At 41.7% G+C, this 17,014-nt stretch overlaps 1 long non-coding RNA gene across 2 annotated transcripts; it reads right to left on the reverse strand.

Moving 5' to 3' along the window:
* Positions 1-7,984: 7,984 nt before the first annotated feature.
* On the reverse strand, positions 7,985-16,626 carry LOC125498963 (uncharacterized). Of its 2 annotated transcripts, XR_008969888.1 has the most exons (3): positions 15,871-16,626; positions 8,755-8,890; positions 7,985-8,234 (listed from the first exon to the last, which is right to left on the reverse strand). It is a non-coding gene; the product is annotated as an uncharacterized LOC125498963 (long non-coding RNA). The 2 variants fall into 2 exon arrangements; XR_007275608.2 differs by lacking the exon at positions 15,871-16,626 and having other exon boundaries at positions 8,755-9,245.
* Positions 16,627-17,014: the final 388 nt, after the last annotated feature.

Genomic DNA, 17,014 nt, shown 5'->3' on the forward strand with positions numbered 1-17,014 from the left:
GAACAGAGTTGGTCCAAGTTTAGGTTGTACAAAAGAGTCTTTTGGCCTAAAAGTGATTAAAGAGAATTGAGTCAAAATCCCTAGTGGTCAAGGTTTTTTTCTTCCTATTGGGCCTAGGAAGTTTTCCTTGTAAAAATCTTGTGTTCCTAGTTCTTTCTTTATTCGTGCAATTAATTAGTTCCTTCTTACTTATTCATTCTTTTATTTCCGCAAAAAGTTTGAAAATCTCTCCAACTAAATTCACCCCCCTCTTGTAGTTGCTTAAGTGTTAGTCCAAAACTAACAATTGGTATTAGAGCCTAGTTCCTCCAAAATCAGTTAACAAAGAGGAGCTAGTTCCTGGAAACGATGAACACATCAGGAGAAAGATTGGAAGAAGGTTACTCAACTCAGCGGCCACCCATGTTTAATGGCAAGTATTACCCATACTGGAACAACCGTATGAAAATCTTCATCAAGGCCGAAAACTATCAAGTTTGGAGAGTAATAGAGATTGGTGACTTTGAAGTCACAGAGAAAAATGAAAAAGTGAAGACGTCCATAAACCTCTCTTCAAATTTGATAAAGACGACTTCGACAAAATGGAGATGAACAACTTGGCGAAGAAAATTCTTCACTGTGGTCTTGGTCCCCATGAACACAATCGAATCATGGGATGCAAGTCAGCCAAGCAAATGTGGGAACTTCTTCAAGTTACTCATGAAGGAACAAGCGAAGTCAAGCGATCATCATGGAGAAGTGGCTGACATCATGGAGAAGATCGTGGAAGCCCAACAAACTCAACTGCCAACGGATAGATTACAACGGACAAAATGGAGAAGTGGCTAAGAGGACGTGTGTTCATGGAGAAGAACATGGAGAAGTTCGTGGAGAAGAAATCAAGTAAATAGGTCTCTACAAATAGATGTTTGTAATACTTTTAGAATAACTTTAAGAATTTTTATGTAATATTCTTAGTGAAAGTTTGCTCGGTTTTTCTTCTTCTTAGACATTGATGTATTATGATTGGGTTGAGAGAATCAAAATCTGTAATCATTCTTGAGAGAAAGAGAGAAAGAGAAAGTAAAGAGAGAAAAAGAAAAGACTTCGAGTGAAGTCAAGGGAGAAGTCAACTGTTCAGGGGGAACAGGCTGACTGGGAACAAGTTCCTAGAGGAACAGAGTTGGTCCAAGTTTAGGTTGTACAAAAGAGTCTTTTGGCCTAAAAGTGATTAAAGAGAATTGAGTCAAAATCCCTAGTGGTCAAGGTTTTTCTTCCTATTGGGCCTAGGAAGTTTTCCTTGTAAAAATCTTGTGTTCCTAGTTCTTTCTTTATTCGTGCAATTAGTTCCTTCTTACTTATTCATTCTTTTATTTCCGCAAAAAGTTTGAAAATCTCTCCAACTACAATTCACCCCCCTCTTGTAGTTGCTTAAGTGTTAGTCCAAAACTAACAATTGGTATTAGAGCCTAGTTCCTCCAAAATCAGTTAACAAAGAGGAGCTAGTTCCTGGAAACGATGAACACATCAGGAGAAAGATTGGAAGAAGGTTACTCAACTCAGCGTCCACCCATGTTTAATGGCAAGTATTACCCATACTGGAACAACCGTATGAAAATCTTCATCAAGGCCGAAAACTATCAAGTTTGGAGAGTAATAGAGATTGGTGACTTTGAAGTCACAGAGAAAAATGAAAAAGGTGAAGACGTCCATAAACCTCTCTTCAAATTTGATAAAGACGACTTCGACAAAATGGAGATGAACAACTTGGCGAAGAAAATTCTTCACTGTGGTCTTGGTCCCCATGAACACAATCGAATCATGGGATGCAAGTCAGCCAAGCAAATGTGGGAACTTCTTCAAGTTACTCATGAAGGAACAAGCGAAGTCAAGCGATCATCATGGAGAAGTGGCTGACATCATGGAGAAGATCGTGGAAGCCCAACAAACTCAACTGCCAACGGATAGATTCAACGGACAAAATGGAGAAGTGGCTAAGAGGACGTGTGTTCATGGAGAAGAACATGGAGAAGTTCGTGAGAGAAATCAAGTAAATAGGTCTCTACAAATAGATGTTTGTAATGATCTTTTAGAATAACTTTAAGAATTTTTATGTAATATTCTTAGTGAAAGTTTGCTCGGTTTTTCTTCTTCTTAGACATTGATGTATTATGGATTGGGTTGAGAGAATCCAAAATCTGTAATAATTCTTGAGAGAAAGAGAGAAAGAGAAAGAGAAGAGAGAAAAAGAAAAGACTTCGAGTGAAGTCAAGGGAGAAGTCAACTGTTTAGGGGGAACAGGCTGACTGGGAACAAGTTCCTAGAGGAACAGAGTTGGTCCAAGTTTAGGTTGTACAAAAGAGTCTTTTGGCCTAAAAGTGATTAAAGAGAATTGAGTCAAATTCCCTAGTGGTCAAGGTTTTTTTCTTCCTATTGGGCCTAGGAAGTTTTCCTTGTAAAAATCTTTTGTTCCTAGTTCTTTCTTTATTCGTGCAATTAGTTCCTTCTTACTTATTCATTATTTTATTTTCGCAAAAAGTTTGAAAATCTCTCTAACTACAATTCACCCCCCCTCTTGTAGTTGCTTAAGTGTTCGTCTAAAACTAACACCCTCCGATGCCTATGTATGTTATGGGAAATCGGTAGGTCTCAAGTATAGATTCTTGGGATTCGTGAACGTACCTTCTGACTCAGATCAACGGGGTATTTATAGGGAACCCGAATAGGCCCGTATACAGGTTGGGCCCTGTATTTACGGGGAATATTCCATGTATATTCCTTTAGGATATACTCTTATCTTGTATGTAAAATCTATCTTTAGGCCCGTAGGCGCTGGAGAATAAAACTGGATCAGGCCCAAGCCCTTAGCAAAGGGCTTGACAGAGTCAGTAGCTCAGTAATAAGCTTATGTGATCAGCAATGATTATTGGTCTAGTTAGACCGGTTTGGAACTTAGTCATCCCCCATACAAGTAGCCCGAAGCCGGTACGTCTAGCGTAGGCGTATCCTGCTTAGTAGGTTTTAAACCGACATGGGTGAAGCTGACTTGAGCTGAAGTGGGAATATGAAACATTTGGCTAAGAATTTGAAGCGTCGCCTCGATACGTGCATCCGTTGTCAGAGCTAATTAAGAGCAGTTGCTTCACAGCTGGGTGCCATTTAATAACACGTGGCATGATCAGGACGGGAAGACGAAGAGTCACTTAATCCCAACCGTGATTTCTTCTATAAATACGCCTTGAGCGACCTGCGTTCTTCATTTCTCACATTCTTGCATTTGCTCTCATATCTATAACAGACTTTCTCTCCCTAAACTGCTCTTCTGCATTCTTGACGTTGGTGCTCGATCTCTCTTTCCAGCCTCACGCTATTTGGTGATACCGGTTCACTTCCTTATTTCATCCTTACTTCCAGGTATTTTTGCGAAATTTTTCCACATCTTTCATACCGTCTTATTTATAATGTCTTCCATTTTCGATTCTCAAAATATCTTCAGGAGTCCTTCCGTCATGACCAAAAGTGACATTAATTCTGATAATAACTCCGTTAGCTCTGTAGAAGTTACTAATTCACCGGCAATTAACTCTGCCCTGGAACTTAGGACCAAAAGCCAAAATGATCTGACTTTAGTACTTCTGGTAGGCGAGACAATGAACCGGCAATACGAGCCTCTCCCTTGGGGATGGTAGTAAGGCAGGCAGAGACCCTAGGAGTGAACATTTATGGACAGTACGGGACTATGTTAGGCTTAGCTGAACGCTCCTCTAAACTGTTTCCTCCCGGCACTTCATCTGCTCCCAAGCCGACCTTTGAGATCGGGGAGGCTTCGAGTAGACCTGGACCTAAAGAAATACCGGTGTCTCCCGTGCATTCGGACCAGGTAGAGAGCGTCGTTCGGTCCATGTCGGAGTCTGATGAGGAGTCAACCACCCTAGAAGCTGGGGAGGATTCCGATCGGGAGGACCCTGAAGAGATCATCCCAAAGGAGTCCGACGAAGAGGGCCTGGCTGACCTTTATATGCCACCCCGTGAGCCCGGCAGTGCACGTTGCTCCGTTGTGCAGATTGATGGGGATCGGGCCAACATCTTCCGCAGGAACAAGTTTCTCACAAAAGGTCCCCAGTACTTTGCCTTCCCGGAGGAGTATAAGTTAGTGCTTCCAGCAGAAGGGAGCTGCATAACCGATTGTCCTGCCGGTCATGTAGCTAGCTATGCCCATATGTTAGATTTCGGACTACGATTCCCCTTGGATCCATTTTTCGTCAAGGTTTTCCGGGCCTGGAACATTTGCCTAGTCCAGCTGACCCCTCTTGGGTGGCAAAATTTAATGGCTTATGCCTGGGTGGTACGATACAAAGGCTTTCCGGAGACCTTGAACCTCTTCCGCAAATTGCACTGGATCAAGGAGGATGGTTCTGCTAAGGGAAAAGGGACCGGGAAAAAGAGAAGATCCCGGGTTGATGAAGCGGACGGCCGGGGGGGCTGGATGTCCCTGTACACAAAGGCCGGCAAGCTGATAGTGTATCCCAAGCCTACCTCCCTCAAACATTGGAGGGAGAGGTTCTTCTAGGTACGAGTTCCTGACAGCTTTCCCTTGCGCCGGCAATGGACGAAGCCGCGTTCTCGGATGGAACACATCTTTGATCAAGGCTTGACGCGCCGGGAGAGGAAGGCCTTCGACTTCTTTGCCTCTTCTTCTATACCGGCTTCGAGGGGCAAGAAACAGATATCAGTGCCCAAACACTGGCTGCCCCACGCCTCTTATGTTTTTAGTAACCCTGCCCTGTCAGCCTTAGGTTTTTGCCGTACCGACCCTTACGGTGGGTTCCTATACGCTTGTATTTGCTGTTTGTTTTCTTTTGCTTGAAATGAATTTTGCTAACTGCGATATCCTACTTTGTTGTTGTTTTCAGGCCGGGACTTTTTGGTTCGCGAGGGACTTCACGTCGATCATAAATACAGACCAATAAGTAACATGCCTCCCAAGCCCGCCCGCCGTTTCACTCGCATCCCGGCACCAACTGGTGGTCGAGGAGGCCGAGGAGCCGGCAGGGGTTCCAGTCACTAGTGAAAAAAACATTAAGTGCTCCGGTTAAAAACCGTACAAGTGCTCTGTATTTGACCCGTAGCATACGCCATACGAGCACTTGAGCATTTATCAAGTGCTCCGGTTTTCAACCGAAGCACTTAAATTCACAAGTGCTCCGGTTGTATTAAAAACCTGAGCACTTGTGAATTTTATGTGCTCAAAATAAGTCAAGTGCTCCGGTTGATAAGGGAAAACCGGAGCACTTGGTTCACAAGTGCTCCGGTTTTCTCTTATCAACCGGAGCACTTGAGCCATTTTAAAAAAAGAAAAACTAAAACCTGCTACCCTTGCTGATCGGCAGCATGGGTAACAAGTCTTAAAAAACCAGAAGTACAATAGTCTCTTTTAGTCTATTCAAACATCAAAATATAAAGTTAAAGTTCAAATACAACATGTCAAACACACTAAGGCACAGTGCAACAAAATAAATATCAGAGGAGCATTTCATGTGGAAGTCATGTTTCCTATATCTAGCTCCCAAAATCCTGCAGCCAATAGTGTAGCCATCTTCTTAAGGAGAACCAACAATTGATCACCTGTGAAGTAAATATAATTAAGGGGTAGGAAACCGCAACGTAAAGGTAAACAAAGGTCATAGTCTAAGTAATTTTATTTAACGCCAGCATCACGTTCATTCTTCATAAATCAGATCCTGTAAATCGCCTAATGACTTGACAACACTTGGACACTCTTACCCATGTCTACGTAACATATGGTAAAAATTAAAAGGGGAAAGTAGACTTTATTTCACTTTACTTGCTTGGACACATAAAATAAAATAATCATGGCATTCATTAAGAATTTCACTATAGTTGATAATTTATTATTAGACCTAGAATTGTGCACTCTGTGAAGTTAAGTAATCATACTAATAAAAAATGATCAATAACTACACAAACAAGGAGGACCTAGTGTTAGAATCCAACCTTTCTTTACTTGTCTTTTCCTCATCATATGTTAGTGTGTTACCATAGAAAGTGTGCTAAGAAAATTCCTGGACACAGTAAGGAAGATGCTTACCCATTTTAGCAGCAGAAGAGCATATCTCTTCTTTTGTAACAGCCGACAATGAAATTGATATACTGGGCAGTTTCAATTCTTCGCTAAGCTTGTCCTCTTTGCATTCCTAAGAACAGTTAATGCCTTTTTCAGGGTATAGACCCATTTCAGATTCACCAGAGAGCATCAATGAATCAGCTTGAGCAATAATTCTCAAAATTCTTGTATTTTTAGCAATTTTTGTTGGCAATATACTTCCAAGTTCCAATACTGTTATTTTTAACAAACATTATCTTGCTTGAAGCTGCGTTACATTACAAAGTGTGCTGAACTTTCATTCTTGAAAACTAAGCAGCATAGCACTTGAAGCTTCAAAATTGCCATGAGCTATTGAAATTGTACCTAACTGCTTGTATGAGCAAGTGAACTTAATTTAGAAAAAACTGGAGACTGCTCTTAGTATCACATTTGTATTTCGGTGCAGACCAAATAGTCTCTATTCTGTCAAGCAGTTCAATACACTTGTCTCTAATTGTATGTACGACGAATTTTTACAATATGATTTTCCATCTTGATTCTATTGAGGCTGTCGAGCACACCCAGATCTTGACCAGCATAACATTTGAGACTGGAGGAAAAAAAACATATTATCGTATAGTCATATAATATACCTTATATATAGGGTTGAATTGGGTTCCTGTACAATCCTTATATGGCAACAGTTTGTGGTGTTAAATTTTGACAACTATGCAATCCGTTTTGCCTAAAGTGTAATCATTTTTTCCCTAGAGTCCAATCTTCCAAAAGGATTACATTTTCAGAAAAAGATTACCATTTAGTATCTAAAAAAGCGGTTACATCTTCACTAAATTGGATAACCGTGTAATATAGAGATAGTAGTATTTATAGATGTAAGAGAAGATAAATTGTCCTCGAGACGGAATTATATGAAAGTACCTCTTCAAAGACGGAAAACTTACTTCCTTTTAAGACTATCTCAGCCTGAACAATAGCAACATTGATTGTTGCAGAAGATAAACATCCCACTTTATGAGGCTTAGATACTGCATGTCGAAAAAATCCCACAGCACACCCAATATCATTAGAGTAATATCATAATTGGAAATGCAGATTGTTGTTCTTAGGATTATTTAAGCAAATATGATTCCTGGGCCATAGATATCTACTTTTAAATTTCGACATAGGGCAAGCTGGGGGTGTACATGTTCAAGGCAGTTTTGTTAAAATTGCAGGCTTAGTTATACATCAAAGACAAGAATCTAGAACATCCAACGAGAATAGAAACCCAAACAAATTAAAGGCAACTAAAACATGTTTCTGACCACTATCTATTCATAAATATACATCAAAAAGTTAATTGAAAGAGGAATGACGCATGCCAAAATGAAAACTCGTGAAGAGCATATAGAAATTTAGACGATACAATATACATAATGAAATCCACAATATATACACATGCTTGGGAAAATTATCCTATAGTCCATCATAAGCCTTCTACCAAAATCTTTTATTAGAAGCATGAGCATCACATGAAGAAAGCCTGAAATCAAATTTCAAAGAGCGATTGCCCAACCCACTCCCCACCCCCTATGTTGCCCCGCCTGCACTGCCACCCACCCCCACTGTTGTTCCCGTGCTAACCGAAGGTTTCAATCACCAAGCAAATAAACAACTAATCCAACACTGAGTTGTATACAATGATAATGGTATGCTCATATCTAGATGTACATAACCTGAGCTCCATTAATCAGAATCTATTAATGATGATGACTACAACCCACACAACTCAATGAGAAAGGGAAGAAAGAAATAAAGAAAAAGGGCAGAATAAAATTTCACGTAATTAGCAGAGCACGATCAAGGAAAGATATATGGAAATTGCATAGACTTTCAATCAGAATTAAATTGAATCTATCTTACTCCATTAACTGCTTTCAGGTTTAGTATATAGCATAACAATGAAACTAGCACGACAATCCTTACAATACAAAGAGCCACTTTAATATTCTACAATTGTCTCCATGTACACATGAACAATATTGATCAATCAGACATGCTACAAACTGAACCAACAACACAAAGAAACCTAGTGGGTTTTCTAATCAATCGACTTCCATGATAACCAATTTCCAAATCTTCACGCAATCTGTGCGGAATAGGAATAACAGGCAATATTAGAGGTGTATACTTGACTGAACAACAATATAACACACCACACCAGGCACTATTATTACTAGCAAGAAGTTTATAGATTAAACAAAACATAAACCAAATGTCATTCTTCATGTGTCTATTCTAACCAATCCAAATTTTAAACTAGTTAAGTAAACAATATTTTTCAAAAAAACGAAATTCGATACACACAGAACATTAATACAAGAATCATAATCATTTAAAACATACATTCGCTTAGCATTTGGACCATATTTTGCAAATACAACCTAAGTTGAACTAAAATCTTGAAAACCCCTGAGGATTTAGTTCAGCAATGCAATTTGAACTGGAAAATTGAGATGGACCGACCCAAACCACTAAAAGTAGCATAAACTTACGCCTAACCAGAGAAAGACCCAACCTAACTTGAGTAAAAATCTAGAAATTCCACTAAAAGTTCATACAGAATTACATAATAATACTTGAAACCCAAAAATGTTTGATTGACTGACCTGAACTGAGCCTAGTCGACTCATTTGACACATCTAGGCTCTTGCATCCCTTCTACATCAGAAAAAAGTAGTTGTTATTGCAGATGCTTATGATCTTGAGTTGCAGACTTGCAGTAGAAGCTTGCGGTTTGAAAAACTGCACACAAAAATAAGAATGGTTTAGTGACACCGTGACTGCTGTGGTTGTTCCTCCCCACATTGACAACAATGAGGTTGTAAAGAGGACATGGAGGAGATATACAACCAATCAGACATACATCCAATCGAATCACACCGAATCAAATTATAATCAAATTGAACCACACAAATAACCTACAAAACCACTATCCAAATAAGTCACTGAAAAAACATATGATCAAGACAAAACCAATCTATATTAAAATGTGAAACAGGCGTCATTACATCATAAGTTCATCACCAACAAAACTGTATAATCCATATAAAAATTACCGCTAAAATTCATGGAAATTAACAGCAAATTCATAATATTATCAAAAACCAATCCAGACTTGAAAAAATGACGAAATCGATGAAAAGATAGAAATTCAATGGAGTGAAAAATACCTTCGGAACGTTCCTCGAAGAATTCGAAAACTTTAGCAGATGCGATAGCGAAAAGAGAGAGAAAGCTAGGGTTTCACCCCCGATTCTCCATTGTTAACTCTATTAGAAAGTATTCATAATTTTTACGAGTGATGGAGGAGAGAGAAGGAAACAAAAACTAAATTAAAGAGGGAAGAGATTGCAGATTCACCTACCACCGTGAGAGAAGGAGACTCATTAGGGTTTTGAGTTGGGTCTTGAGAATGGTGAGGACGGGGTGTGAATGACAGATAAGAGAGTGACGAGGGAATTGGATAGTAAATACGGGTGCAAGACTTGGAGTGAGGGAGTTTTAATTTAGGGCCCAATAGAACACTCAAGTGCTCCGATTTTTGGCCCAGTCGTAGCACTTGAGATCTTTTTATTTTTCAAAAATGATACGAAGAGCATGTGATCCGTTTTCAAGCTCAACCCAAGCACTTGATAAGTAGCACAAGCATTTTTTTCCACTAGTGAGTCCTGAAGAGGACAACAAGGACTCCATGCCCCTGGTGCAACGGAGGTCCAGCCTGGTTCCTCAAAAGAGGAAATCTGAGCCGGCAAAGGAGCAGCCGGCTGCTAAAAAGGCGGCCACAAAAGTCGCCCCCGTCACCTCCGCTCTCATTTCTGACTGGGTCGCCATGGTCGGCAGCTCTTCTTTGCGGCCCAAAATCTACAAGCAGCTCACCCTACCGGAAATGGTACCGGGGTGGGAGCCGTTTGCTAAGCCCAGGTATGTTGGTTACCTGGAACGATCCTGGCTCGAGTTGCCGGAGGTGCTGAAGAAGCGCTGATCCCGCTCTCCAGTGAAGGACGGCGAAAAGTTTGAGCCTAAGCTCAATGTTGTGGACGACGAGTCCCTGTTGCTCGATCGTCCACTGGAGGGTGGGAACCTGGGCTATCGTATCTTGAAAGCTATGCAGCTCAAGTATGACATGCCGGTGGGCGAAGTCTACGCGCTTGCCGCGACGCATGCGCATAATCTTTCCCTGGTAAGCTTTTGTGTTTTCCAATATTTGTCAAGTAAGTGTGTTGCCTGTCTTTTCCAATATTAATCACCGGTTCTGTGCTCCATGTTGTCAGCTCAGTCTGGTAAGGAACTTTGCGATCTTTACCGTTACTTCCAGAACTCGTACTTTTAGGAGGTCCGGGATCACGGAGAGTTGAAGGGCAAGATGGCCATCAAGGAGCAGGAGCTGCTGGCGGCCCAGACTGAGATGAATGCCGCCCTGGCTGCGAAGAAGAAGGCGGATGAAGCTCTTACCAAAGCCATCCAGGATCATTCCCTTGTTTTATCCAACAAGGATAACGAGATCCGTCTTCTCCGGGATCAGATTGCTGAGGCTAAAACCCTGGAACGCGAGGCCATGAAAGAGTATCAAAAGTCCATGGACTTCGTGTCTCGCCTCCTCAACTGGTATAATGGCGGTTGGTCAGCCGCCATGAGATGTGTCCGCCACAACTTCCCGGAATTTGATTAGTCCCAAATCGAAGCGGCTCATCTACGCGATGACTTTGAAAATCCAGTTGAGGGCGAGATTCTGGATACTGGCGCTACTGAGGCCGACATCGCTAATGCTGATCCCCGAGCCGAGTTCGCAGAGGACTGTCAACACTGTTGCTACTACCGAAGGGCAAGCAGTTGTCAACTCTTCTGCCGGTGGTGATAAGCCGGAGGAGCCGGTTGTAGTCATTGATGGTTCTGAGGAAGAAGAGCGTGTTAAGTAGAATTTCAACCTTCTTCCTTATCCTCCTATAAACCCGGTCGTCTGTGGTCGGTAGTCTTCTTCTACAGTCTTGCCGCCTGTGGCTGGCTGCGTAGTTTGTTTAGGGCTGTAATGCACTTTTTTGCTATTAATATCAATATAATCATTTTTGCCAAACTCCAATGTCGTCTTTTTAGTATATTTTCAGCGCTTTATTTGCATTAGCCATGCGAATTTATCTTTACGAGTGTAAAGGTCATGGACCGATTTATCATTATTGACTAATTCAGCAGATCCGCTAAGGTCATTGACTGACTAGTCAATAATGTTGAATCGTATTTATCCGGCAGCCTCACAAAGGTTACTGACCGATTTCGCCCTTTACTCAATTCAGCAGATCCACTAAGGTCATTGACTGAATAGTTAATAGTGCTAATTGATTTTACCCGGCAGATCCACGAAGGTCATTGACCGGTTTGGCATTTTGATTAATTCAGCAGATCCTCTAAGGTCATTGACTGATTAATCGATAATGCTTGTTTAGTTTATCCGGCAGATCCACGAAGGTCATTGACCGGCAGGTATAGATAAGTGAAGAATTGTACGCAGAAGATGCTCATTTTATTAAGATAAAACGGCTCTTCCCGGCTGTGCTGGATTTATGGCCTACTGTTATGGTTGAGATTTTGCAGGATGATGTTGACATAATGACATGATGACACGACGACTATGACGTAAAGACGCGACGAAAAGACACGAGGATATAGACAATCGAAGTACAGGTAACGGATTATCTGAAAATGGAAAGAGTTCAGCAAGGCATTAAATTACCCGTAAGATATGTTGACAGAGAGTAGATTATTCAGAGGAGGGAACAAGATTGCAACGTTGGAGTATAATTAGGAAGATCTCTAATAATCAATCTACCATTACCATTGTAATAGATTTAGAATGTATTCTTGTATTCGTTGGAAAAAAGCCAAAGGAAGAAAAGGCATACAAAAAGAAAAACAAGCATGATTAGATAGGACTATGGAACATTCTTTGTACTAGGCGAAGAGAAAAACATACTATGTAACAGTTGTCACTAGCTCATAACGACAATTAACCATAGTAGATTGGTGGATCTCCATCCACCCGCGGTTTTTACCCATCTTCATTGGGGTTTTCCGCGTCACCATCTTTGTGTGTTCGTCCCCTTTGATCCCCATTGCATTCATTCATTGCATTGTCTTACACATAATCTGGTTGAATCGTCCCAAACTTTAATTTTGTCGTAAGAGACAAATTTTAGCATAAACACCTACAATGGTAAAAATAAGAATGCTAGGAAAGATTTAAATCCTACTGGCTGTTTATGCTTAAATTTATCACTTACGGCGAAATTAAAGATTGGGACGACTTAACCAGATTATGTTTAAGACAATGCAACAAACGAATGCAATGGCGAACAAAGGGGGTGAACACACAAAAATGGTGACGCGAAAAACCCCAATGAAGATGGGTAAAAACCGCTGGTGGATGGAGATCCACCAATCTACTATGGTTCACTGTTTCTCTTAGTGAGTGACTGACGTTACAAAAGTATTTTTCTCTCAAGTATTCTTCCGATAATGTTGCGTAAAAAATGAGTAATGATCCTCTACTCTCTTTTGTATGCCTTTTTTCTTTCCTTGGCTTTTCCTCAACGAATGCATAATAAATTCACTAATTGTTACATTAATTTCGGTCCTTCAATCATGGGAGATCTTCCTCATTCACGCTCCAACGTCATGATCCCTGCTCCTCAACGGCTGAATTTATGCCTCATTACACTCCTTCCTTATTTACCTAAACCGTTACCACTTAATGCTCTACTCCAATCTGGCGTTCTTCGCTGCGTCTTTAAGTCATAGTTACTTCGTCATCATGTCAGATGGCATAATGTCATCGAGTCATCACGTCATTGCGTCAAAATCATCCTGTCAAAAAATTCAGCCATAACAGTTTGCCCCCAATTGTTGAATCGGGGTAACACAAAATCAATGAGACAATTGTTAAGAGAAATAAATATATCAAATGAAATTCCTTCTAAGTTATCAAGAAATCAAAAATCACAAGAATAATCTCGCTTCTGTCAATTATAGAAAAAAAATCCCCAAGGAGACACAAGGAAGGAAGATTCGTTTAGGTGGTTATATTTGGCAGCCCAATGGTCTCAAAACATAAAAGGTAGTTTTCTTTTAAAAAAGACGTTCTAATTCTAACCGTTGGCACAATGTCATGATTGCTCTTGATGGCATAAATATCTGGGGCAGTTAAGGATTCTAACTTTTATTTCAACTCCTCCAAATCTTTCTCTCTCTTTAAGTAAGGTAGTTTTCATAATTCTCCTTATTCTCTTCGCCGGAAAACCGATCAGTGATTTCAGGTAATTCTCACACTTCTCCGCTCATCAATTGCTTTAATTCGTAGTTCTTTTCTTCCTTGCACTTATGGCTCCTAGCAGACGCAGCATTAGAGCATTCGTAAAAAAAAACCAAAAAAAATCGAGAGGGAAAGAGAAAGTCGTAGAACAAAGGGTAGAGAATGAAGATCAACTGTCAACGATGTCAGAAGAGGGCTTAGGGAATTTGCCCGAAAGAACTTTCATTAGGAATGCCGAATCTGACGAACCACCAGAGTCATGTCCCTCCAAATGGGTGGTGCTCTACGAGTACCCTTTCAAAATAGGTCTAAGACTTCCCTTCACCCCCTTAGCAAGGGACCTGATGCAAATTTACCAGATCAGTCCTGGGCAAAGTATGCCCCAGGTCTGGCGGATTCTGAGTGTCATCGACAGGGTGACGGCGTCGTGGGAAGAAGCCTTCACCCTCTACGACCTACTGTTACACTATGAAATTAGGGTCAAAGCAAAAAATAGAATAGCCCTGCATGCAAAGGCTAGGTTAGAACCTCTGGTCGGGGGAATCTAGTCGAATGACAGAGGCTGGAAAAACAGGTTTGTGTTTGTGAAGAGGTCGTCTCTAGGGGAAGCCGGGACGTCTTTGGTTAGCGGCTGGAATACCGAAGGTATGTTTATTTTCAGTCTTTTTAAGTTCATGTCATGTCGTTAATTAACACTACTCTTACATCGTTTCTACTGCAGGTCTTAACCCTAAACTACTGTCACATCGTGACGAGCCTCAGGGTCTTTGTGACAAATTTTTGAAAGTTCCAAAAGAAGATAGGCAGTTCAGAAGAATTCTTTTTGCTTCTCAAGACAGTTGTTCATCTATGGCATCCGGTTAGTCTATCTACCCTCTCTGATTTTTTTTTTGGGTAGGACGTTACCAAGAAGGGTTCCACACTAATGACTCAAACACTACTGGACAGGTTCATCTCAATCGCGTCCTAGGGGGAGTCTGGACGGGCAAGCGTTAGCTGAGATGCTGCGCAAACGTAAGAGGGAGTCCTCTACTGACGTTGCGTCCCTATCTTCAGCGTCGACAAAGAAGGACAAGGCGGTCGTCGTCCACTTGGAAGATGAACATGACTTCGCGTCCAAGACGCGCAAAACTGACTTCCTGGCCCCTCCAGACAAGAGCGGGCCTTCCTATACTGTGACTGTCCCTAACGACTTCATGTCGTTGGAGAGGTCCATATGGCCTAAGGCTGACAGGTTCCTTTTTCCCAGCGCAATGGAAAGGATCAAGGACCATACTCTTCCCCGCATGGTGTCAGATGGGCTAGAACTCCTATTCCAGGTATAGACACTCGCTTTATTTTTTTCTTTGAGACACTATGCTACTATGACAATGACTTATTTCTTTTAAATGACACACATCCTCTTTTTCCTACGTAGTCTTCTCAACATCTCCTAATGGCTAAGAGGGAGATCTCGTCTCTGCTGAAGGGTCATCTGACCATGAAGCAGAGAATGGAGAAGGCGGAGTCAAACGTGAAGGCCAAAGGCGCTGAAGTGGAGTCTTGCAAGAAGGCTATGGAGGATATGGGAAAAACCTTAAAGGAGAATGGAGAGGAGCTGGAAGAAATTAGGCAGAAGGCGACTAAGCTGGAAGAATCTTCGCGTCAGGAAATAGCGACGCTCCACGCTAGCGTTGACGCACAGAAGAATGTGCTCGATATGCTGGAGGCTGAAGTGACGACCAGAGTCAGGGCTAAGCTAATGTACCAGTTCCTAATGAAAAAGACGGCGTCGTGGACACCACAGAAGGACATTGACCTATTCCTCAAGTACATGGGGACCATGAAGGATCTGATGGACAAGGAAGACCTGGCTGCGATGGTGGACTCTTCACCAAAAGTTGATGAGAACGCCCCGTCCTGTGCTGGGTTCATAGCGTCAGATGTGTCGCCTGACCCTGAAATTGAGAAGGAAGCTCCAACCACAGCCTTGCCAGCTGCTGCGTCAGAGAAGAAGGAAGCGGAGGAGGCCCCTGACGTTTAACTTTTAATCTCTTTATATTACGCCCCTTTCACTTGAAATTTTAATCAAACTTTGTTCTGGGTCACTCGAGGGATTGACTCTACGTGTTGTACTTTTGGATCACCTCTGGGGGTGACCATAACTTTTATCGTTTGAACCTTTGGGTCACCTATGGGGGTGACCATTACTTTGATGCTTTTGAATTTTAACAAAGTTAATCTTATGTTCTTACTTTATGTCTTGTGCATGTGTCTCAGTCGTTATTCTGACGTTTCTAGAGGATGGTCAGGCGCTTAGTAAGCCATCTTTGGTCGTTCAGACGTAACGTTTGGACTTAGTGAAAGCCATCTTTGGTCGTTCAAACGTAACGTTTGGATTAAATGACTTTAGAATACACATAGGAAATACATAGATACTTACGTGTGTTTGTCAGAGAGATAGATGAAATGTCGTAAGCAGTTATAGCTTTAAAATGACTATGCCCCTGTTGTAGCGTCAGTTGGAGTAATAGTGGACCAAAAGACTTTATATGGTAGTAAAATGCAAGTCTGCCTGTTGTCTTCTAAAAAATCGTCGGGACGTTAACGAGATGAACAGGAACAACTTCCCTGAAATTCAACAATACCTAGTGAGAGAACACTATGATCGCTAGCGGCTAGCGACACAGATACAATAACATTAGCGTCCATTTTTTTTTTACACAACGAAGGGAAAACAAAACTTATTACTTAGCTTAAAAGAAGTATCGTTTGAGGTGTGTGGCATTCCAGCTACGTGGCACGGAGCTTCTGTCACGTCGGACCAATTGGTAGGCTCCGTTGCCTACCACCTTACTAATTTGGTATGGTCCTTCCCACTTCTGTCCTTGCTTACCAGCGTTAGCCTCTTGTGTGTTCTGAAACACTTTTCTTAGGACCCAATCACCTTTGACGAAGGACTTGGCTTGGACGTTTTTATTGAAACTCCTTGCGACTATTTGCTGTTGGGCCGCCATGCGTACCAATGCTGCGTCGCGCGACTCTTCAATGGTATCTAGGTCGTTCACAAGTTCATCGCAGTTCTGTCGCTCCGTCGCTAGACTACATCTCGCAGTCGAGACGCTCACTTCTGAAGGCAGGACAACCTCGCAACCATATACTAGTGAGAACGATGTTTGTCCAGTCGCAGTGCGCGGTGTCGTGCAATTAGCGCATAAGATGGAAGGCAACGCCTCTGCCCATTTACCCTTCTTGGTTGTGAGTCATTTCTTCAAAGAGTCAATGATCGTCTTATTACTGGACTCAGCCTGTCCATTGGCTTGCGGATATCTTGGTGTTAACGTTAACAACGTTATGCTCCATTCGTCGCAGAAACGTCTTGTCTCGTTGCTAATGAATTGCGACCCATTATCGCATAGTATCTCGGACGGAACACCAAACCTGCAAATAATGTTAGTACATATAAAAGAAATCACTTCCTTGTCGGGTACCTGTTGAAAAGAACCTGCTTCAATCCACTTAGAAAAGTAGTCAGTTAGTGCTAACATATAGACCTTCTGGCCTGGGGCTAGAGGTAATTTGCCAAC

This window comes from Beta vulgaris, chromosome 6 (assembly GCF_026745355.1).
Source record: "Beta vulgaris subsp. vulgaris cultivar EL10 chromosome 6, EL10.2, whole genome shotgun sequence".
In the NCBI taxonomy this organism is placed as follows: Eukaryota; Viridiplantae; Streptophyta; class Magnoliopsida; order Caryophyllales; family Amaranthaceae; genus Beta; species Beta vulgaris.